Below are 24724 nucleotides of genomic sequence, written 5' to 3' on the forward strand. Positions count from 1 at the left end.
GTCTGCAGGAGGGCTAGCAACTGGGTCTTCCTCTCTCCTCCTCCTACACCTTTAGCCTTCTTTCCTGTGGGGAAGTGGAGAAGCTGGTTTGGCCACTTTTCAGGCCCAACCTGAGGCTAAATGAGCAAAATGGGGTGGGGGGGAGTTCTAAAGAGCCTGGCTTGACAAGCGGTCAGTTGGCAGCCTCTGGTTCCTTATTTCCAAGGTTCCTTCCCAGTGGCCCCAGCTCCTCACCCCCAGTGACTCCCTCCCCATGCCCTCCTCCCTCCAGGGGGCCGGGGCTGAGATGCTGAGTTGGCCAAAGTTTGTCACACGGACACTTGGGAGGGAGATGGGACCAAGTGGGTGCTTGGGAGGGAGCCAGGACAGTGCCGCTGGGGGGGTGGGGGTGGAGGGAGGCAGCTCCAGCACTAGCTGGCCTCAGTTTCCTCCTCACTCACATCCAGACTTCAAGGGATGACCTCAGGGTGGTCTGGGCTCCCTCTCCCTTCTCCTCCCCCCCTTCTTTGGAGAGCCTGGAGGGGGTGGGGTATCTGAGGGCATTTTGGGAGCCTTGGTTTTCTCCTGGAATTGGGAGACCTACAAGAGCCTGGGATCTTTTTTTAATCAGTTTTTCAAATCCAGAGGATTGCCAAGGAAACCAAATATATTGGAAGAGACATTTCGAAAAGCAATGTCAGCTACTCCAGGTAAAAAATCCAGGGTCTGGACCCTGACTGGCCCTCAGATTTCAGGATCTCCACGCCCCCCCGGCCCTCTCCCCCCGCCCCCGGCCGCCCCGCAGGACCGCTGTTTCCCAAATGCTGCTGCACTGAACTCCCTGGCGAGAATCAGAACAGCACAAGTGGGAGGGACCATCTGCCCAGAGATGGAAACTGAGGCCCCAAAGGGCCTAAGGTCACTAGAACCCACACCTGGAGGGTGGAAGCCAGACCCCTTCCCATGGCACCAGATCAAACTTTGCAAAGTTATACTTGGAAGGAGGAATGAAGAGGAGGGAAGGCAGGGCCAAGACTGGGGGGGCGGGGAAGGGCAGGGCAACCCCCTCCTGCAGGCTGGCTAGGGCCTGGGGTCGGAGCACGGAACATCAGGGAAGACCTGAGGGAGGACGTGTGACTTGGAATAGGCCTTGAAGGCCATCACAGGCTCAGAGAGGAAATCTTGCAAACAGCCTAACTCCGAGAAGGAAGCAGGTGGCCCGGAGGGGGCCACCTGTGTCCGCGCTCAGTCCGGAGGGGGTGGGGGGTTAGTAGCGGAGCCAGAAGCGGAGGCGGCGCTCCGTCCCGCAATGGACTGGAAGGCACCCTCTTATCTCGCCCCTTCCCCAGGGCAGGGCCAACCTGGCCCCGCCCCGCCCCGCCCCTCTCCCTACCTGACTCCGGCAGAGCTCACGAAGCACTTTGGTCCCCAGGGCGGAGGAGAGGAAACCTTCCAGGACAGGAGGCAGCCGGTCACCAGGAAGGCTAGACACCGGCGGACCTCGCGTGCCTGCGAATCCTGGCCGCAGTGGGAGCCCCAGCAGGTTCCAGGGAGCGAGCCAGCCTACGGCCGAACCTCCTACGCTTCTCCACCGACGGGACTGTGCGCCGGGTGCTGACTGTGAGCGGCCAACCACAGGTGACTCGATCCGTCCGTTCGTCCTTCCCGGGCCCCCGCCGTCCCAGCCCTGCGATCAGTGGTTAGGTCTGTCCCTTCCCGCCTCCGGCTCCTGTTGTAGGTAAGTGCCCCCTCCCTGCGGCCAGCCACAGGTGCCTCTTCTCTCCTTGCCTCAGTGCGTCTCTCCCTTCCCGGGCCCCCAGCCTGGCCGGGTCGCCCTCCCTATCCAGTCCCCGGGGCGTCCATTTGTGCTGCGGCTTAGTCGGCTGGTTCATCCTTTCCCACCTCCGCGCCTATTCCTCTCCTTTCAGTCCGAACCCCCTGTCTGAGCGCCCTCATCCACCCTAGCCTTCCCCTCCCTATCCCGGCTGTCTGTGTCTGCCCCCGAACTCTTGATCCGCCCCTGCAGCTTTCTGATTGACCTTTCTCCCTTCTCCTCCCTTCTCTCCCCTCCCCTCCCCTCCCATGTCCTCCAGTCTTGCCTGCCTTGAGCTCCTCATCCTCAAGCCCACTTCGGGCCAGCCCAGCTGCTTGAGGGCAAGCCTTCCCAGCCTTCCCCCCAGTCCGCTCTTCTGGCCACTGCACGTAACTGAACATCCTTGCTTCTCCTCTCCTCCCAGGCAGGGTTCCTTCAGCTCTGACAGAGGCCCCTTGTAGGCCCCTGGCCCTGGCCTATTTACTCCACCCTCCTTCTGAAGGTAGAGGAGAGACTGAGGTCTGGTCCCTTCCCCAGGGAGGGGTTAGCCCTGGGCTCAGCCTGGCCTCCGTTGGCAGGATCCTCGAAGTCTGTTATTTGTGATGACCAGCAGCCTCAAGAATGAAGGACTGGCTGGGCCAGACTGGGGGCAGGGGCCTGGAGCAAGCCTGATTTAGCCATCCCCCCTTTCCCCCTTCCTCACCTCCTGTGAACTGCCGCCTGGAGCTGGGGGATTTGCTGAAATCTGTTCTTGGCGGTGGGAGTAGGGTTGCCCTGGGGGCTCCAGGTGTATCTTGTGTGCATAGATATCTGAGGGGCTCTGTGTGCGTCTCATCCCAGATCCTGCAGGATGATCCAGGAAGGAAGTAGCCTAGTTGGGGGCTGAAGTCAAATTCCAGATTCCTGGAATGTTAGCAAGGAACAGACTAGAACAGTGAAGGAGTAGGAGGGCAGAGAGAGAGAGTGTGCCATCCCCCCCCCCCCCCCCCCCCCCCCCCCCCCCCCCCGTCGTTAAGTGGCCATCTGTCATGTCTCCCCCACAACAGACCCTTGGGTTGAGCCCTGTGTCAAGAGGGGGATAGAGGCCTGCCTTTGAGAGACTTACATTCTGCTGGGTGTGTGTGTGTGTGTTTGCATGAGTGGGTATATATGTGTTTGTGCATATGTGCATTTATATGTGTGCATGTGTGTACATGTGTGTACTTGTGTGTTTGCATGTGTGTATTTCCAGGTGAGTATTTGTGTTCCTGCACTTGTGTTTGTATTGTGTATATGTGTTTGTGTGTATGTATATATGTGTATTTGTATGTGTATGTGTGCATTTGTGTGTATTTGTATGTTTGTATATGTGTGTATTTGTGTTCAAGTGTGTATATTTGTGTGTGCATTTGTGTGTTAGTATGTGTGTGCATGTGTGGCAGGGGCAGGATAGGCCAAATACAGAGAAGTCAAGTGCTCTTCCTTGTATCCCTGGAGCCTAGCCCAGTGCTGGCACATAGTAGGTGCTCAATAAATTCCACGGATGGATGCTACGTTAAAAAGGAACACCCAAAGGCATCTGCTGGGAATGGGAAGGGGATCTGGAAAGGTTCTTGGGAGGAAATGCCCCTTGAGCTGAGCCCTGAAGGAAGTACAGAGTTTCAAGAAGAGAGAGAAACCTTTGTCATTACTTGAGCAAATATGGAATCAGCCTGGAAAGATGAGAAGCAAAGACATTTAGGTTTGACCACAGTTGCAGTAGAGAGTCATGGAAGCTTCAGGAGCAGGAGATCAATGTGGTCTCACCAGGAAGACAATGTTGACAGTGACTGGCCATGTGCAGTGTATCGCCAGTCTGATGCTCAGCTGGGTCACACTGAAGGACAGAGCCAAGCTGGGAGCTCCAATGCATAGGGTGCCCTGGTGCCCTGAAGAGGACTAGTGGGATGGGCTCAAAGGCTGAAAGAGTGAGCTCTGAATTTGAAATGCTCATGGGACATTCACATGGAGATACCATTGGAGAAGGCCATTGGAGATGTGGGGTTAGTGTATGAGGGAGACGAGGGTGCTCATTCATTCTCTATCTAAGACCTCCTCTCAGCCAGCTCCCCTGCCTGCAGGTACATGTCCTAGGCGATTAGCAGAGTGCCTGGCCTGCAGCCAGAACTTACATATTCATCCTCTCTGCCTCTGCCTGTGTCTCTGTCTCTGCCTGTGTCTCTACCTCTGTCTGTGTCTCTTCCTCTGTCTGTGTCTGTCTCTTTCTTTCTGTGCCTCTGTCTCTGTCTCTCTGTCTCTGTCCATGTCTCTGCCTCTGTCTGTGTCTGTCTATGTCTGTGTCTCTTTCTTTCTGTGTCTCTGGCTCTGTCTGTGCCTGTCTGTGTCTCTGCCTCTGTCTGTGTCTGTGTCTCTTTCTTTCTTTGTCTGTGTCTGTGTCTCTGCCTCTGTGTCTGTGTCTCTGCCTCTGTGTCTCTGTCTCTGCTTGTGTCTCTGTTTCAACCTCTGTCTCTGTTTCTCTCTCCCCGTCTCTTCCTCCCTCTTTTGCCCTGCCACTCTCTGTCTTTCTCCCTTTCTCTTTTCCTCCTTTCCTCCTCTCTCCCTATCTCTTCTTCCTTCTCTACCTCTTTCCCCTTTCCTCTCCCTTTTTCTCCATCCCCATCCCTTCACTCTCATTTCCCCCTACTTTCTCTCTCCCCCCCACATATCTCTACCTCTATTCTTTTATCTAGGAGTCAACTGCAGAGAGGTGCCAGTTGAACCCATGGGATCACCAGGTGAGAAGGTACAGAGAGAATGGGAGGCCAGGCAGAGCTTCAGGAGATGCTCCTGGTTAGGAGGCAGTAGTGTGGCTCATGAGCCAGCAAAGAAAACTGAGCAGAAGCAGTCAGACCCAAAGAAGCGAGAGGTGTGGATTTTTGGCCATTTTCTTCTGGTGACGAGAGAGAGAGAGAGAGAGAGAGAGAGAGAGAGAGAGAGAGAGAGAGAGAGAATCTTGATTAGATAGAAATGAACAGTTAAGATACAGATGGCTTCCTGGAAGGATCTGCTTGAGAAGGGGAGGACAGCTCCAGTGCTGCAGCCAGAGGTGGGGGGAGGAAGCTTCTTGAGGGCAGAGATGAGCTCATTCCTTTTTTGGGTCCCCAGCACCTAGCACCAAGCAACTAGGTGCTTGATTGCTCAATTGATTGTGGATTGACTAATTGATCTAGGTGGTTTGTAAGCAGCCTGGGAGGAAAGGGTGGATAATGAGAGACTGAAAATTGCTGCCAAAGGGAAATGATAGAAGAGGCAAAGCCCTGGTAATGATGAGAGGCATGAACAGCAAAACTGGCCTTGGCAAAGACAAGGCCACCTCATACCCTAAGATTGGATAAAGGAAGGGAGAGAATGGGAAGCCATGTTGAGAGGCTAGGGAGGAGAAGGTGGTCCAGATAGATGGCCTTAACACCCCCTTTGGGGTGTGTGTGTGTGTCTTTGTGTGTGTGTGTGTGTGTGTGTGTGTGTCTGTGTGTCTGTGTGTCTGTGTGCTTACTCTCAGGATTCTAGGAGTAACCATGTGGCACTTCATTCCTAACACTGTAGCTCACAAGCCCCCGCTGGTGTGCGCTTTGTAGACATGTCAGTAGACAATTAGATTTTAGGAAAGGCACTTACTATACCCTTCCCCTCCCTTAAAGCATAGGGAGCACTCTCATACAAATATGTGTTGCATGCATGGAAAGTCAATCCATGTGGTCAGCACCAAAATATGATGGTAGTAGGATTCTCATTGTCATTGAGATCACATAGAATTCCTGCTCCTGGAAGTTGTTTCTCCCTCCATGGAGTTGTGGAGTAGCTCCCATTGGGTAGAGCTCTCTGCTGGGTGGACCATTCCTAATGTGCTTCCTCTTGTGCCCATGCCCTTCTTTCCACTATGATAGGGCACACTCATTGAAGCACTGTCTCTTGCATTCACATTTGTCCTCCACATGTCTCTTTGATCCTGACTAGATTGTCTCTAGGATCTCTCCATCAAAAATAAGACCACTGGTGGGGAGTGGGACATATAACACCCTTCTCTGGGCTCCTGCCTCCACCTCACCATTACCTTCTGGTACTGATAGAATGGCTTGTCTTCAATCTTTCCCATCTGAGGTCCTTCCACTAATGGGCTGCCCAACTCCCTCATGCTCTTACCCTGATGACAGTAATTCAGGTGGTGGTGGAATCCTTACTCTTACAAAAGGATGAGGTGAGGTCTTGTACTCAGAGGGGATGGAAGGGATAGTGTTAGTGACTTGAGGGGCAAAAAAGATGAAACTTAGAACAAGGTTGTAAGAGTCAAGCAAAGAACAGGAAGAACATGGAGGGCTCATTGGAAGTAAGGTCCCCTGTGCCTGGGTGGACCCAGTAGTACCATTGAGCGGCTTGTTCCATCCAGGTTCAGAAGTGCTGACAAAGGAGAGAGGGCTGGATAGAACAGCAGCTGTAGTCAGATAGAGGAATGTCTTAGGTCTTACAGACAGGTAATATTTGTGGGCAATGACAAGATCGAGGGTAGGAACCTCCCTGCACATGGCTGGACTTCAAGGAAGACGCAGGTACTACATCATGAGTCAATCAGTAACTATTTATTAGGCATCAATTATGTCTTGGATGCAGACTAAAAGTGAGAATGGTATTGAAGAGGATATCAGCAAGGAAACTGTAGATTGTGGAAAATGGACGGAGAATGATATGAGGACCAGGATCCAAAGAGGACCAAAGGAGAATGTCTCTGGAGGGAGAGAACCCCAAAGGCGAAGAGGTTGTTGAAGCCCTGTGGAAGTAGGGGGTCTGGGAGCAGCAGTGACAGAAACAAGCAATGAACCTGTTCTTCCTCCTGAGCCTGTGGTGGGTTTCTGGAAAGAAGGGAAAGACTTCAGGGAGTATAGAGGTCCCTGTTCTAGGTCTTAGGGAAAGCGACTAGGGGGTGCTGCAGAGGATAGAGTGCTGGGCCTGGAGTCAGGAAGACTCATCTTCCTGAGTTCAAATCCAGCCTCACACACGTCCTAGCTATGTGACCCTAAGCAAATCACTTAACCCTGTTTGCCTCTGTTTGCTCAACTTTAAAATGAGCTTGAGAAGGAAATGACAAACCCCTCCAGACTATTGGCCAAGGAACCCTAAATGGGGTCGTAACTGAGGGAAGCCTGGATCTCAAAAGGTAGCTGACCAACCAACCATGGTGGGGCTGATACCCACTCTTTCTTGGAAAATCTGGCACAAAGATTTCCCTCCCTTTTGGCCACTTCCTTTCTTCTCCCAACCAAAGGAATCTATTTGACCTTTTGTGATTGTGTCTGTCTTTTGTTTGGTTAGGAATATATCATTTCCCTGTAGTTGAGAGAAGTACGTGATCTATTCCTATTCAAATTTTTTTTATAGCGTGATCTTTAATATTAAGACCACATATCCACTTAGAACATACTGAGGAGTGTGGCATATAAAGTGTTGGTCAAAGCCTCATTTCTGCCAGACTGCTTTCCAGTTTTTCCAGCAGTTTTTAAGAAAAAAGGAATTTATTTTCTAGGTGATTTATGTCTTTCATTTTATCAAAGATTGAGTTATTGAGTTCTATTGTTTCTGGATCTCCCTTGTCCCATCTGCTCCACTGAGCTTTCTCTCTCTTCTTTCAACCATTCTGGATGGTTTTGATGACTGCTGCTTTATAATAGAGTTTGAGTTCTGGAAGTGCTTTTCCCTCTTCATCCCTACCTCTTTTCATCATTTCTCCTTCTATTCTAGATATTTTGTTTTTCCAAGTGAATTTTGTTATTATGTTATTATCTTCAAGGTATTACTTAGTAATTTGATTGATATTGAATTAAAAGTATAAATTCATTTAGATAGTTTTGTCATTGGCACAGCCTAGCCATGAGCACTGAATATTTCTCCAGCTATTTAAGTTGTTCTTTGGTTCTTTAAGGAGCATTTTGTAGCTGAATCTATACAAGTCTTTCATGTATTTTGGGAGGTTGATCCCTGGATATTTTATACACTTTGTCATTATTTGGAATAAGACTTGCCTTTCTATTGCTGCTTTTTAGGTTTTGTTATCATATAGAAATGCTGTTGACTTTTGAGGGTTTGCTTTGTAGACTGCAACTTGGCTGAAGCCATTGTGTCAATTAATATCTTTGCTAATTTCCTGGGATTTTCCAAGGAAACCATCATATCATCAGCAAATAGGGATAATTTTATCTCCTCTTTGCCTGTCTTTATGTCTTTCATTTTTTTTCTTTTGTCTTATTGTAGCTGCTAGCATTTCCAAAAGGGGAAGGGAAAGCATTTATATAGCACTTACTAACCCTAACCCTAAAAGTACTTTTTGCAAGTAATATCTACTTGATCCTTACAACAATCCTGTGAAGTAGGTGCTGTTATCCCGATGTTACAGCTGAGAAAACTGAGAGATAGGTTAAGTAGCTTGGCCAGGGTCACACAATTAGTAAGTATAATTATATCAAATTATAGTGGGGGCAGTGGACATTCTTGCTGTAGTACTATATTTACTGGAAAAGATTCTAGTATATTCCCATAGCATATGATACATGCTTTTGTTTTTAGATACATGCTTTTTCTGATTTTAAAAAAGTCCCTCTATGTCTATGCTATGCAGTGTTTTTAGCAAAAAATAGTGCTGTACTTGGTCAAAGAATTTTTCTTCATCTATTGATAATTATCTGATTTTGGATGTTTTGGTATTTAATATGATTAATTATGCTGATTTCCATAAAGTTGAACCATCCTGGCATCCTTGATATAAATTCCAGTCAGTCATAATGAATAATTTCTTGAATAAATGTTTGAAATCTGCCGGATAGAATTTTGTTTAAAAATTTGTCATTAATTATGTTGGGAGAGGGAATGAGGGACAATTTATATGTATAATTATATAGTTTTCCTTCTATGTTTTAATCTTTTATGATTTAGGTATTAAGACTGTATTTGTGTCATTAAAGGATTCTGGCAGGGTAATTGCTTTCTCAATTTTTGAGAATTATTTGGGTACTATTGGTATTTTAAAAATTTGATAAAAGGGGCAGTGAGGTGGTGTAGTGGATAGAACATAGGCCCTGGAGTCAGGAGGGCTAAAGTTCAAATTCACCCTCAGACACTTCTTAGCTGTGTGACCCTGGGCAAATCACATAACCCTGAATGCCTCCAAAAAAGAAAAATATTTGATAAAATTTTCCTGTTTGTTCATCAGAGCCAGGAGATTTTTTTCCTTCTTAGTAACTAGATCTATTTCCTTTCCTGAGATTGTGTCATTTAAGACCTCTATTTTGTCTTCTGCAAGTTGGGGAATTTTATATTTTTTTAAGGTATTTTTCTATTTCTTTTATGTTTTCACTTTTGTTGCCATGTAAATAACTATTCTGATTAGTCTGTTTCTTCTGCTTTTGTTATGATTTTACGTCGCTGATTTGCTATTTTATTGATTTTCTTTTGTCCTGTTCTTTTTAATCAGATTAGCCAAAGGCTTATCCATTCATTAGTCTTTTCAAAGAACCAGCTTTTAGTTTTATTTATCATTTCTATGATTTTTGTTTCCAATTTATCTATTTCTCTTCCTCATTTCAATATCTCCTACTCTGAGCTTATTTTATGTTTATTTTTTGGCTTTTTAATTCTTAAAAATGAATGTTCAGTTTATTGATTCTCTCTCTTTTGTTAATGAATGTTTGTAGGGATATGAGGCCTGAGTTAGCTGCATCCCAGAAATTTTGGCATGCTGATTCCTCATTATAATTTTCTTTCACATAAATATTAACTGTTTCTTTGATTTGTTCTTTGACTCACTCATTATTTAAGATTTCATTGTTAAGTTTCCATTTGGCTCTGGGTCTTTTGTTTGTGGTCCATGAACCAATGGCTATTTTTATTACATTATAGTCTGCAAAGGATGTATTTGTTGTTCTGTCTTTTTACATTTGTTTGCAATATCTCTCTGCCATAAGACATGGTCAGTTTTTGTAAATGTTCCATATGGCTCTGAAAAATATGTATATTCTTTGCTGTCATTTAGAAGATACTGTAAATTATTTAACTCTAGTTAGAAGATACCATAAGTCTTTTAACTGTAGCATCTCACCTCAGACACTTGACATTCACTAGCTCTGTGACCCTGGGCAAGTCACTTAACCCCAATTGCCCTATCCTGGGTCATCTCTAGTCATCCTGATGAATATCTGGTCCCTGGATTCAGATGGCTCTGGAGGAGAAGTGAGGCTGGTGACCTGCCCAGCCCTCCCTCACTCAAAACAAAGTCAAGTGCAAGTCATGTCATCATTGCTCTGATGGCATGGTCTTCTTCGGCAACGAAGGACGAACACACACTCCAGTTCATTCAGTTCTGTATTTTCCCTTTTGTTTCTCCTTGTGTTAGACTTATCCAAAACTGAGAAAGGGATATTGAAGTCTCCTGTCATTTTGGCATCACTGTTTATGTCTTCTTAGAGCTCAATTAATGTTTCATTTGTGAATTTTGATGGTAGGGCATTTGGATCAAAGAAGTTTATTGCTGATACTAGTTTGTTCTCATACTTTTAGCATAATATAGCTCTCTTGTTTATCTCTTTTTATTTTTTTAATGCTTGTTTTTGCTTTGGCAGATAGCATGATTGCAATTTTGGGGGTTCACTTGATGCATAATAAGTTTTTTTCCCCATCATCTCAATTTTATTTTGTACATGCCTTTGTTTTTAAATGTATTTCTTGTAAGCAACAGATTTTTTCTTAGTTAATCTGTTACACCTTTTCCTTGGACTGTTTAAACCATTCACATTTGAAGTTATGAGAATTAGGTTTCTGTTTTCCTCCATTTTTCTCTGATGTTGATTTTTTTTCAAATTATGATCCCTCCCCCCAATTCTGCTACAAACGCAGTACTGTTTTTTCAGTTCCTTTAACTTAATCTTTTTTATGATGTCCCAATTCCCACTTACTCTCTCTCCTTCACCTCATTTCCCCTCCCATTTAAAAAATCCCTTTCCCTTTGGAGTTTTGTTTATTAGTTCCTTTTTCTTTCCTGCTTTTATCTCATTATTTAATTCTTCCCCTACTTTTCCTCTCAGTTAATAGGTTCCTCCTTCTCCCCTTCAACTAATTCTGTTCATTAGTTTTTAAAATTTCATTTTTTTGTACACCTTTACAGAAAGGATTTTTCTCACTCTTTTTTTTTCCTTCCTTCCTTCCTTCCTTCCTTCCTTCCTTCCTTCCTTCCTTCCGTCCTTCCGTCCTTCCTTCCTTCCTTCCTTCCTCTCATTCCTAGACCCTCATTGCCTGATTCATGACCACTCTAATTATCTAGTCTCTCTCTAGTCTCAGTATTCTTTATACAATCAAAGCCTTGCAATCTCCGTTCTTGGTTCTCACCTCTAGGCAGTTTTGGCCACTACCCTGTAGGGCTTGCTCATAGATTCCCCTTTTCCACTGTCCCTCACTCTCAGAACAATTCCAATTTCTGCAGGTAGCAGAGAGGACACTGCCCCATGGTAGAACTCCCTTTCCCCTCTCTTTCCATTTCCAGATTATTCAATCTATCACTGATCTATACCATTCTCCTGGTTACCTTCTTTCCTAATTTGCCTCAAAATCTCCCTTGGCGCTCCCCAGGTGCCAGTCGTGTCCAGGAGCTCCGTCCTCCACCTCCTTCCAAGGTGGGACAAGTAGAATTTTCAAATTCATCTGACTACCCCTAACTCAAGATCCTCATCTGTCTTTATAGATCATCTTTCTACTCACAGGAGGATTCATTAGTGGAACTCCTTCCCACTGCCAAAGGAAGCCCTCCCACTTCCCCCACCATGATTTTTTCCTCTTGACCCATTCTCTTGGAGCCTTTTCTCTTCCTGAGAGACCACAGGATCAACTTCCCCTTATTTCTAGCCCTTGATTCCACCCAGACATCACACTCCCCTCCATCTGCCTGCTTGTCTCCCCCTTTCCATGCATCCTCCCATTGTTTCCATCTGACCTCCGTCTTCGCCCCTGTTTCCATATGTACTGTTGACCTGAAAATTTCATTTAAAAAGGCAAACAGGCTAAATGAATATTGTTCATTCCCTTAAAGCTAGCAGTTTCATGTCCATGGAGCCAGAAGGAAACTTCTGATTGCCTGATAGTAGAATGACCAGGTGTAAATACACTTTACCATGAGAAAGGAATTTTCTTAGTTGTATTAGTTGTAAATTCAGTGAAACAAGGCAATTAACAAGGTAACTGACAAGAGTCAGTTGGAAATCAAGATCCTAGAATGTCTGTTTTCTTCTGTCTCTATATATCAAGATAAGAAAAAAATCCCACCATTGTGGTTGTAGGCATCCTGTCATAAACAGGTCTTTGAAACTGCTGACACAGGAAAGGGCATTTTTAGAGCCAACCAAAGCAGTCTGATTGATTACTTCAGATTCTGGCCCTTATTAAAAGTCCAAAGATGATATTAAATGTTATAATTTCCTCCTTTTAGTCAAAGGCAAACTAAAGGCTTCGGTGGTAGACCAAAAAAGGTGTGGAAAAACCTCTAAACAACCAATCCTGGGTATGCAAGGGGCTCAGATAGGGAAGGAGCTGTTCTTCGTGCAGGTCTTGTCTGAACTCTTGGGAAAACTGTCCACATCTGATGTCGTCTTTTTCAGGATCCTTTGAGATTGGAGGTCTCCTGTGGGAGATGTCCACTCAGGATCAGGGGCAATGGATGTGACAGATGGATCCAAGAGTACATATAGTCAGGAAGACCTGACAGGGGCTCCCAGAAAACTTATGATTTGCTAAAGAGAAAAGAGCACTACACAGATAACTCTAAAGGCAGATAGGAATGCTTAAGTTTCCAGCCACACAGGGCTAGGTTCAAACAGCACAATAAAGTTTTTCTCAAACATTCACAAAATTGCATTTTTACATTAAGTCAAGTACAGATTAAACTTAGATGGCTCCGAATAGACTAGTTTGGAGAAGGGAAATGTACATGTTACCAATATAAACAAGAACATTAAACATGAACCATACAAATCAATGCAATCATTATTTCCAACATTAACTAGCATTAAGTTCCTTATATCCCAGTAATCCATTCTTAATGTCCAGTTAAACATCACTTTTTGAATCCCAGATGTCTCATGTAGCTATCTGGTGCCTATATATCCTTTCTTTGACAATAGGTTTTATTCTTGGGACAGTTCAAAAGGGGAGTTCTGCTTCTCTGGTTCAGATCTAGGAGCTCCCAGATAATTCTCGTAATATAAATTAGTACAATCCCTTCAAATTGGTTCTCCATTTTTGAAACTCAGAGAATTTCAGCTTGTGTATCATCTACTGTTCTATCCTTACCTAAATCCTGAACCTAGAATAAGAATCTTTTGAAATGTGAGAATTCAATCATAAATGAACTCATCTGCCTTTTAAAAATATTGGACAGATACTTTAACAAAGAAGAAATAATTTTATTTACTTTTCCCACTATCTTATACAATTTTTGTGCAAAAATCCAAATTTGAGAGCTTATTAACAAAACATGATAAATTCTAGAAGTCCGTCACATACTTCTGTATATAATTCTTAGAGGAATCGGTCTGATCCTGTTGCTTTTCCTCGAAATGTGCTATCCTATTTAATTTGATATCTATCACATTATATTTTTGTCTTAGTACCTGGTCTAATTGTTTCCTCCCTTGGAGGACGTTATCTCTATATTTATTTATTTGACCAAGATTATAGGCTAAAATTGTAAGCTGTTCATTTTTGTATCCCATTACAGTAACTCAGAGACATTCCAATTTCCTTTTGTTATTTAATAGATTTAGCCTCGTAGTTACAGAACTTAGAAATTTGCTATAAAAGAAAAAGAGGGACAATGTCATATATCGTATATCTTCACAGAAGGAAAGAGCTGTCTTAGCTCTGTTTGATTCCAGGAGTGAGTCATTATCTGACAGCCAGTCGTGGTCACTAGGTGCTGAAAGCAGGCCTTAGAAGTAATCAGGTGGGAAATTTTCCTTTTTCAGAAAGAAAATAGTGAAATTAGGAAATAGAGTTAGGAAGATCCTACCTAGGCCATGTCCAAGGTCATCTCCAAAACCTTTCCAGGCATCCATTTTTAGCAGTTCTTAGCTTGCAGTACATGCCAACTGGCTTTATGATAACTTAGACAACTATTCCTGTAATCAGAGCTAAAACAATAGTCAACTGCAGTCTCAGTTTTAAATAGCAAATATTGGCTGGTATCCTTCAGATAGGGCCATCTCCAGTTTGATTGAGCTGTTCATTATCAAAGCAATTTCTATAATTTTTCTTGTCTTCATAAAATACTTCCTCACACTCTCTAAACATACTTAAGCAATCTAAAACTGATCCAAAAGTATCCAGAACAACTATCTAGGGACAAGAGGGGTTTAGATAGCTCACCTTTGTTCCCAAGCCTTATCTGCCTTCTATATTTTAAATAAAAACTTTATTTATCTTTCCAAATCTCTCAATCCAGATTATCCAGCTTTCCTTTAAATCTTAACCATAAAACAAGATACTTCATAAGTTGTTACTTTTTGCTAACATAATTGTACTGGAATTTCATTCCAGCTTAGATAAAGCAAAGAGGTTAATGGCTAACCTTATAGGTTGATGGGTTTGTGTCTTTGTTTCAGGAGTTTGTTATTTTTCCCTAATTATACTCACTCTGGAAGAATGAAATACTTTAGGAATGAAATCTTCTACATATGATAAGTTCAAATCCTTTTTTTTAATTTTAAAAATTTTAACTCTTGCTTGACAACAAATTCAGATCAAAACAGCAAAATCTCTTCTGCTTTATAGCTCGTTATGTTAATTTAACAATGAATTAACTTAAAAACTTAGCAGACCTAAAAATCACACAAGATTTTTCAAGGTATTTCTTCTGAAAGTATTTCCCCTTCTTTAAAAAACAGTTTAAAATTTATTCTGATGTTCACTAAACTTTTATGAAGAAAATTAGTTGGAAACTTTTAAAATGATAGATATCTCTTTCTTCCTCCTTAAAGCAAAAATAAACCTTTAAAATTGGAATTCATCAAAACTAAGTTGGTGTAAAGTAACACAAATTCACAAAGTATTATAACAAAACTAACTTCTTAGTTATTACAAAATTCCTGGATATCACAAAGTTCCTTAGTCAAAAAGGTGTTTGTAACTGAAAGGAGATTTAGTTTCTAGAAGTCAAGAATGACATATCCAATTAATCTAGCCTTATCTCAATAACAAATTTTCCTTAAATATATCACTAGAAATTACATACATTCTGACATGTCGCATAGATAGTTTGTAAAGCTTCAAATGAATACATGTAAATTTATCTTTTAGGTAAAACAGGCTTGAAAATCACACCCCTATTTTTTAAAAAAGGATTCTCACTTGCTCAATAGGAATTCTACAACATAGAAACTTTTGCAGTTTATAAGAACTTTAGGTTAATGCACTTCTAAATCACTTTGCATATTATGTGGAAACTATAACTTTAAACTGCTATATATTTTCATAATAGTCAAGATTTCAAATGGAAAAATCTGCTATCATGGTAAATATCAAATTATTTAATTTCATCACATCCTTTTAAAAGTCCAATTCATATTCAACAAGATCCAAATTAAAATTACTTTGACAACATTTCTACCTCACAGTGGTCTCTCAAATTTCACAATCTAAGGGAAATTCAGAAATACAATATTAGAAATACAGTTTTAGCACAAGCAATAGATTATAGATGACATCAATTGCATTTCCAGATTATCACATGTAGAAATTATTCATCTTATTAATTCTGGTAACTAAAGCCACTTCAAAGTTGACAATTACATTAGAGAGATAATTATGTTGTATGTAACCTATGCCAATCATTATGTTAAGCATTTTACAGTCATTATACCATTTTGATCCCATAACAACAACCATTGTTATTTTCCCTTTACAAATCAGGAAATAGGTCAAACAGAGATAAAGCACATTTTTGCCACTGAAACTGAGAAGTGTGGAGTTTACCTAGAGCAGAGAGGCTCTCAGTGGTGATAATTCTTGTAGGCGGGGTGTAGGGAATGCTCGCCACAGGCTGGATACATTCACCTGTCCCTTCTCCCACAGTGGCAGAATTTACTGAGGCCAGGGCGGTTTGCAGCTACTGGGATAGGGTGGCCAGAATGTATAGGACCTTAGTGACGTTTCCAAGCTTTACCTAGAAAGGGTGGGCTGCCAGGTGCCCAAAGGTACAGGACTATTAGAATCACTGCCATTCTAAGAATTGCTGCCCCTACACTTCCTTTTGCCAGTTGGGGAAGGGTGATTTGTTTTCCCTAAACTTCTCCTGCATTCTCTTCTCTTAATCTGATCTGGGATGGGAGGGATTAATATGAACCCTTGTGGCTGTTAAAAATCCCCATTCTGAGATACTCGCTTAACTCTGGGAGGGAGTGGGGAATGCTAAGTGATCAGGATTGGGAAGGGTTGTTTTAGCAAGGTGAGCTCCTGGACCCACCCACAGTCTCAGGAATTCTTTCCAAGTAATTTCAGATGATCAGTTTCCAAACTTTTTAATGATTAATCCCAGAACCTACAGAATCTGCTAAAATATTTTAGCTAAGATGAACTACCTTTCCATTGTAATTCCAACTTGGCCAGACCAGAACAACACGGAAAAGTCTTAAAATTTTGTTTGTTTGTTTCCCTAGCTGCAACCCTTACAAGTCTCTGACTGTTGGCATTTTAAATTTTACAAGACAACAGACTCATTCACAGCACACATGACATAGACAGAGATGTACACTGACAGACAAATTGACAATTAACGACAGGACAAATACAAGCAGAGTTCACAATTAACAACAGAGACAGGGGGAATCAGAAGCTTGTTAGAAATCCCCATCATAAATTGGCTATTGTTATTCCGAGGAAAGGGAGTTGCAAGGATTCAAGACCTGACAGAATAAGGATGGATCCTGCAACCTTCGCTTGGAGCACCTCTATGGTCGTTGGAGGGGGAGCCTTGGCACCCCCGAAGTTTCTGACTGTTTTAAAGGGACAGGCCACAAGGGAATAGGTTCAGGCTTCTTGTCTGTAGGTGGATTGTAACTGTCCTCCTCAAGACCAGAGCCCTTAAGGAAAAGTGGGGAGGAGGAAGGAGGAGGAGGCATTGGAGGTTGAACAAATTTATCCTCCTCAGAGCTAGAGCAGGTAAAGGAAGGCAAGGATTTAGGGTTAGCAGTCATCCTCCCCAGATCTAATCCTTTAAGGAAGGGGGAAGAAGGAAGGAGGTGAGGAGTAGGACTGAGGGAGTGAAGAGGAAGGACAGGCTAGAGCCTGTCCAAGAGAGGATAAGAGAGGAAGGTGTGGTAGGGGGAATTAGCCAGTACTCAGCTGGTGCTGAAGCAGCTTTGGGAGCCTTAAGGGAAGAGGCTCCTGTCTTTTGTTCTCCCTCAGCCATTTCCACAAGCCCAACATGAAACACTGCCACTGCTGGCTAGACATTTTGTTGGCCTTTAAACCTAATTTGGTTTAAGATAAAGTAACTTTGACCAGTCTAAAAGAGCCCTATCGTGGCCAACATAATTTGGGCTATCTTTAGTTAATTGACACTAGTGCTAGCAATACTTGTACTAACTTTCCTAAGATCGATAGTCAAAGTCAAAGGAGTGCTAAGTACTGCAAAGCAATTTAACTTGAATTGGTCCCTGCCCCAAAACTAGCTTAAAGGGAATTTGCAGACTTCAACGAAAATAGTGGGAGTCCTTTGGAAGCTGGGAATAGGAGGATTTACCCAACCCCATCCAGGTTAAGGCTCCAGGAAAACTGAATCCTGAGGTGCCTGAGTCTTTGGTGTTGGCGAGGTGCGGAGCTGTTCTCTCCTAGTCCTTCAATTCCATCTGAGTCATGGCACCATAACTGTCGACTGAAAATTTGGTTTAAAAAGGCACAGCCAAACCAACGAGTGAGCAGGACAGAAACACCGGCAGGGTGTCCACAGCGGCAAGCTTCCCCAAAGGGCCAAAGACAGAGTGACAGACGGGGAATGTAAATACACAGAAGTGGAAGACAATCTAGAAGAAGAGATGCAAAAGCAGTTTGGCCATTTTGTTTATTCCCTTAGAACTAGCAGTTACATGGAACCCCTGACTGCTTGATAGGATGACCAGGTTTAAATACACTTTACCATGAGAAAGGAATTTTCTTAGTTGTGTAAGTTGTAAATACAGTGAGACAAGACAATTAACAAGGTAGAGTCAATTGGAAACTAAGATCCCAGGATGTCTGTTTTCTTCTCTCTCTGCATATCAAGATAAGAAAAGCATCCCATCACCCTGGTTGGAGACATCCTGTCACAAACAGGTCTTTGAAGTTGCTGACACAGCAAAGGGTACTTTTAGAACAAATGAAGCAGTCTGATTGATTACTTCAGGCTTTGACCCTTATTAAAAGTCCAGAAATGATATTAAATGTTATCAGTACATTTAGAAAGGAGTCTCTTACTGATCACTTGTCATTACTCTTGCTGTCCTTGGCTGTTGCATTTATTCACTCCAGCATTTCTGTTGTTTGGGGTATTTGAGAAGCAAATCACATCTTTTGGGCTTGCTTTTTTAAAGATATGTTTCAAACATCTCTTTATTATTGAACCTCTTTTCATTTATTATTAATATCAGATTTGCTGAGTAGGTCACCCTGGGCTGCATCCTGAGCTCTGCTGCTCTTCAGAACACGTTATTCCATTTCCTCCTACATTTCCTGGTGGGTACAAAATAAATTTGCATTATTCAGATGTCCTTTCCTTTGCATTTGGAGATCTTTCTCCTGCTGGCTTTCAGAACTTGTTCCTGAATTGGATTATTAAATTTAATCACTTTGTGTCTTGGAGTTTGCAGCTTTGGTTCTTTTTTTCCCTGGAGGACATCTGTGAGTTCTTTCCATTAGAGTTTCCTTTTCTATGTTCCAGAGTTCTGGGGAGCTCTCTTGTGCTGTTTTGTCCATCACGGTGTAAAGGTCTTTTGTCCTGTTGTGTCCTGGGAGGTCTGTGATCCTCAGGCTGCCTTCAGGAGCCTGTGCTTGGCTTGCAGAATGAGCATATTTTCTTTGATTGTTCTTGTTTTTGCTTCTTCTAGATTGTCTTCCACTTCTGTGTATTTACTTTCCCAGTCTATTGCTCTGTCTTTGGCCCTTTGAGGAAGCTTACTGCTGTGGACAGGGGCAGTGTTTCTGTCCTGCTCATTCATTGGTTTGGCTGTGCAAGCCAGAAACTCTGCTCTTGGAATCCTCATTTCTCTTTAAATCTCTCAGGAACAGCAGGTTGCGGTGCCACGTTCCTCTCACGTTTCCTAGGGTCCTCTGACTCAGTGACAGCTGGATCATTTTCCTTTTTCTCTCAGTATTTTTTCATAGATTCCTGACCTTGTTCCTCTCTTCCCCTGTCTCAAGATCTGTGCCTTGTGGTGGAGGGGCTTACATAGCATAATGAGACTATGAGAACCACAAGGAGAGATAAGAAGATTTTCTTAAGTGAGCTATACAAAGAAATAGGAGTAAACAATAGAATGGGAAAGACTAGGTCTCTTCAAGAAAGTGAAAGATCAGGGAAAACTTCATGCAGAAATGAGCAGGATAAAAGACAAGACTGGGAGGAACTTAACCGAAGCAGAAGAGATTCATTAAGAAGAGGTGACAAGAATACACAAAAGGACTGTACAAGAATGAATTTAACCCACAATGTGGTTACCAATCTAGAACCAGACATCTTGGAGAAAGAAGCCAAATGGGCCTCAGGAAGCATTGCTAACAACAAGGCCAGCGGAGGTGATGGAAGTCCAGCTGAGCTATTTAAAACCCTAAAAGATGACGCTATTAAACTGCTGCACTCAAAACCCAGTAAATTTGGAAAACTCATCAGCGGCCACTGAATTGAAAAGATCAGTTGATTTCCCAATCCTGAAGGAGGACAATGCCGAGTAATATTCAAATTACTTAGCAATTATACTCGTTTCACACACCAGCAAGTTTATGCTTAAGATTCTGCAAGCAAGGCTTCAGCAGCATGTGAACCAAGAATTCCCAGAAGAGCAGGCTGGTTTTTAAAGAGGCAGAGGAAGTACAGACCAAATTACCAATATTCACTGGATTATGGAGAAAACGAGGGAGTTCCAGAAAAAACATCTACTTCTCCTTCATCGACTCCACTAAAGCCTCTGACTTTGTGGATCACAATGAAATGTGGCAAATTCTCAGAGACAGGAGGATCAGGTCATCTTACTGGGCTTCTGAGGAATCTGTATGTAGGTCAAAAAACAACAATTGGAACCAAACATGGAACAACTGATTGGCTTAACATTGGAAAAGGAGTATGACAAAGCTGTGTATTGTCACCTTATTTATTTAACTTATATGCAGAGTACACCACGTGAAATGCCAGATTGAATGAATCAAAAAGCTGGAACTGAGGTTGCTGGGAGAAATATTAACAATCTTAAACGTGCAGGTGATAGCACTCTGATGGCAGAAAGTGAAGAGGAGTTAGAAGCCTCTTGGTGAGGGTAAAGGAGAAGAGTATAAAAGCTGACTTGAAGCTTAATATTAAAAAAACTAAGATAAAAAAGAGGAAAGGATCTATTTGTACAAAAATATTTGTAGCTTTTGGTGGTGGCTAAGCATTGGAAACCAAAGGCACACCCATCCACTGGGAAATGGCTAAACAAACTGTGGTATGAGAATGTAATTGAATATTATTGTGCTATATGGAATGACAAGCGGGATGATTTCTGAAAAGCCTGGAAAGATTTACATGAACTGATACAAAGTCAAGTGAACGACTCCAGGGGAATGTGATACATAGCAACAGTGATGTTGTTTGATGAAGAATTGTAAATGACTTAGTTATTCTCAGCAATACAGAGATCCAAGGCAATCTCAAAGGGCATACTACCCACCTTCAGAGAAAGAACTGCTATGGATTGAATACAGACTGAAGCATGCTATTTTTCACTTTCTTTTTTTTCCTTTTATTTGAGTCTTCTTGCACAGAATATCTAATATAGAAAATGTTTTACATAATTACACATGTACATCTTATATCTGATTGCTTATCATCTCCGGAAGGGGGCAGGTAAGGGATGGAGAGAGGGATAGAACTTGGAATTCAAAGCTTTAATAAGAAATTTAAAAAAACAAACTAAGATCTTGGCAACTGCTCCCATCACTTTCTGCAAACAAAGGGAGGAGAAATGGAAGCAGTGTCATGTTTTATATTCTTGGGTTCAAAGATCACTGCAGATGGTGATTGAAGCTATGAAATGATAAGATGCTAGCTCCTTGGAAAGAAGACTATGGCCAATCTGGACAGCATCCTGAAAAGCAGGGATATCACCTTGATGACAAAGATTCATGTAACTCAACCTATGTGTGCTTTTTTTTATTCCAATGTATAGCTGAGAGAGTTGGATTATGAGAAAAACCGAGTGCCACAGAGTGAGCATTTTTGAATTGTGGTGCTGGAGAAGGTGTATGAGAGTCTCTTGGACAGCAAGGAGGTCCAGTCAGCTAATATTTAAAGAAATGAATTCAGGCTCTTCACTGGAGGGCTGTTGTGTTCGTCCTTCGTTTTGGAAGAAGACCATGACATCAGATAAATGATGACATGACTTTTCACTTGACTTTGTTTTGAGTGAGGGAGAGCTGTTCAAGGTCACCAGCCTCACTTTCTCCTCCTGAGCCATCTGGATCCAGTGACTAGATATTCATCAGGATGACTGGAGATGGTCCAAGATGCAAGGGGAGACCTTGGCCTTTTTAGGCTAAGGCCTTTTCAGGTAGTCACTTAGAGGGAGGTAACACCCATTCAGTGAATAGGCCTCTTTAAGAATTAGTCAAGAAATGGCCCCTTTAATGAGCAAAAGGAGAAAGAATAACTAGATCAAACTGGGAGGGGAAGAGAAACAGTTACACTTGTTAATCACTCTAAGCCAGAAGGGTCCAGAAAGCACCTATTAAGTGGAGCTTGTTGTCCTCCGCTTCCAATCCTGAAAGCCATCAGTTGTTCCATGTTCAGTTCTACCTGTTGCCTCTTGGCCCTCAAACAGATTCCTCCAGAGACAAGTAAGGTGATTTGGTGCTCCCATCTCTTTGAAGATGAGCCACATTTTGTTGTGATCCAAACAGGCCAAAGCATTATGATGGTCCATGAAGAAGAAGTAGATTTCTTTTTCTGAAACTGCCTGATTTCATCATAATCCAAAGAATTTAGGGTTAGGTTTGGCAATTTGGTGTCTACTTCCTCGGCTTCTTTGAAAACCAGCCTGTTTTTCTGGTAATTCTTGGTTCACATTTTGCTGAAGCCCAGCTTAAAGAATCTTAAGTGTAACTTTACTGGCATGTGAAACATCTCTTGGAACGATTTTCTTGAAGAGATCTCTTCTTTCCCTTCTGTTATTTTCTTCATTTCTTTGCATTTCTCATTTCAGCAGACTTTATCTCCTTCTTATTCTCTGGAATTCTGCATTCACTTGAGTGTATCTTTCCCTTTCTCTTTTCTGTTTCCCTTTCTTTCTATCCTCAGCTATTTCTAGAGCCTCATCAGACATCATTGTAGTTTCTTGTTCTTCTTTGGAATTTTGTTTTCGCTGTCTCTTATTCAGTGCTGCAAATCTCTGTCCATGGTTCTTCAGGCACTCTTGTCTACCGGATCTGATCTCTTCAATCTATTCATCACCTCCCCATGTTTGTTCATAAGGGATGTTATTTAGGTCATACCTATATGGTCTGATGGATTTCTCTATTTAAAGGAAACACTCATGAAAATATTTTGCCAATGGTGTCTTTTGAAGGTTAATACAGTTATCTTATTCTGTCAGCTATCATCCTGGCAACTGCCAGCTGACCACAACAACTCTGTTAGAGGAATGAGTCCCACACACGCGTATACACACGCCCACACCCACACACATATATATACATATACACACATATAAATCATGCTCTCACACAAAAGCAATATTTTTGAGTAGTGCTGCAGTTGCTTAAATATGTTCCTTCAATCAGAAAAAATACCTGGCTTCCACTAAGTAGTTTAGTAAGGAAGGAAACAAACATTAATTAAATACCTACTATGTGTCAGGAACTATTCTAAGTGCTTTACAACTATCTCATTTGATCTTCACAACAACCCTGGGATGATTATCCCCCTTTTACAGTTAAAGAAACAGAGGCAGACAAAGGTCAAGTGTCCTGCCCAGGGTCACACAGTACCACGTGCATTTGAACTCAGGTCTTTCGGACTTCAGGCCCAGTACTCACTCTATCCACTGCCCCACACAGCTGTTTAGGTACTAGGGTAATCTGACTCAGTAAGATCGTAGATCTAGAGCTAGAAAAGATCCCAGAGACCATGTAGTCCAATTCCCTCATTTTATAAGTGAGGAACCTGAGGACCAGGGAGGCTAAGAGGCTTTCCTAAGGTCGTACAGGCCGTAGGCATCAGGGCTGGGATTGGAGCTTTGGTCAACTATCTCCAAATTTATCATTGTTTCTGCAGTTCTGGACTTGCCTTTTGAGGCAAGATCTCTGCCTTCAAGTAGGCTTTAGTCCAGTTCCAATTTTCTATACCACCACAGCAGCAAGTAATGATCACTTTGTAGTTGGGTTTTTAGTTTTTTTCTACCATTTTCTTGGATTTTTTTCCCCTCAATTTGGCAAAATAATGGCAGATAACATAGGAAAGGGCAAAGTCACTGGACGAATATATCACCATTTCACTGAAATTGTTAAAGTTTTCCAGCAAGTCTTTTATAGATTCCTATAGTTACCATGAAAGATGCTACAAATGTAAAAATACTTGAGTTTTAAAATTCCTGGTCCAAAACAAGAACCTTTCAAACTAATATCAAAATCTATCCAAGTCATTACACTACTAGATGGATGAGAAAAGCAATATTGTCTTTTACTAAGGTCTCTACATGATGGCAGTTAACATTACTCTTCTGTTAAATGTGTGATACTCACTTGGGCCATTTTGTCACAATGATCTATTAAAAAAATTTGAAAATAAATCAAGGGGAAAGAATCTTGACTAGACTCTTAGAATTCCCTCTTGTTTTTAGCTTAACAGTTGGTATCTTGGCACAACTATTGAACTAAAAAGAAATTCTGTTCCTTTTACTACAGCACCAATTATTCTCCAAACATTTTAATAACAACAAATCATATTTTGAAGGTGGCAAAGTGTTTTCTTCTAGCAACCTTGTGAAGTTGGCAGAACAACCATTATTACTATTCTACAGCTGGGGAAATTAAGGTTCTGGGAAGTAAAATACTTCTTAACCTGGGGTCCCTTGGGGAGGGGTGTCTCAGGATAGATTTCTGAGGGGTCTGTGAACTTGGATGGAAAATATAGAATCTCCGTTTCAGTACAATTGGTTTCCTTTGTAATCCCAACCATTTTATTTTATGCCCTTCAAAACATTATTTGGAGACGAGCACCATGGGTTTCAGACTGTCAAAGGGGTCCAGCACATACAGAACTAGACGGTTAATCTGACTCTTTAACCACTTTCTGGAACATTTATTTAGAGGGCTGCAGATATCGTGTTGAGCATAATGGAGTCAGGATATGGCAGATAAAAGGACTCTAAAGTAATATCTACTTCAAAACAGAGAGACAAAGGCTTAGAAGAGGACAAGACACTCAAGTCTCGAAGTGCTCTCTTAACTGAAAATAAAAAGGATGCATGAATAGTGGATAACAATTATTCTCTAAATTGCCAGGAAGTAGCTACTTTGTATTGTAATCAGAGTAAGATAAGCAATAATATTAGAAATCCTAATGTCTGCCATAAGGCAAATGATGCTGTAAAGGCAGAAGGATCCTATAACCAACAACAAGGAAGAGGGAAATAGAGTTTGATCATCTGTGTAACAGCATTTACTTATGAC

General features: G+C 42.3%; 1 protein-coding gene across 3 annotated transcripts in view; it reads left to right on the forward strand.

Annotated features, from left to right (window-relative positions):
• Positions 1 to 24724, forward strand: part of LOC140502747 (glutathione hydrolase 1 proenzyme-like) — a 63742-nt gene that overhangs the window by 9782 nt on the left and 29236 nt on the right. For 2 of the 3 annotated variants that reach the window (XM_072606716.1, XM_072606717.1), the window contains exon 2: positions 1412 to 1717. The gene's annotated coding sequence lies outside the window, so the exon portion shown is untranslated. Of the gene's footprint in view, positions 1 to 1411; positions 1718 to 24724 lie in introns of those variants that run through there. The other variant, XM_072606718.1, reaches the window with a different exon arrangement.

This window comes from Notamacropus eugenii, chromosome 4, assembly GCF_028372415.1.
Source record: "Notamacropus eugenii isolate mMacEug1 chromosome 4, mMacEug1.pri_v2, whole genome shotgun sequence".
Taxonomy (NCBI): domain Eukaryota; kingdom Metazoa; phylum Chordata; class Mammalia; order Diprotodontia; family Macropodidae; genus Notamacropus; species Notamacropus eugenii.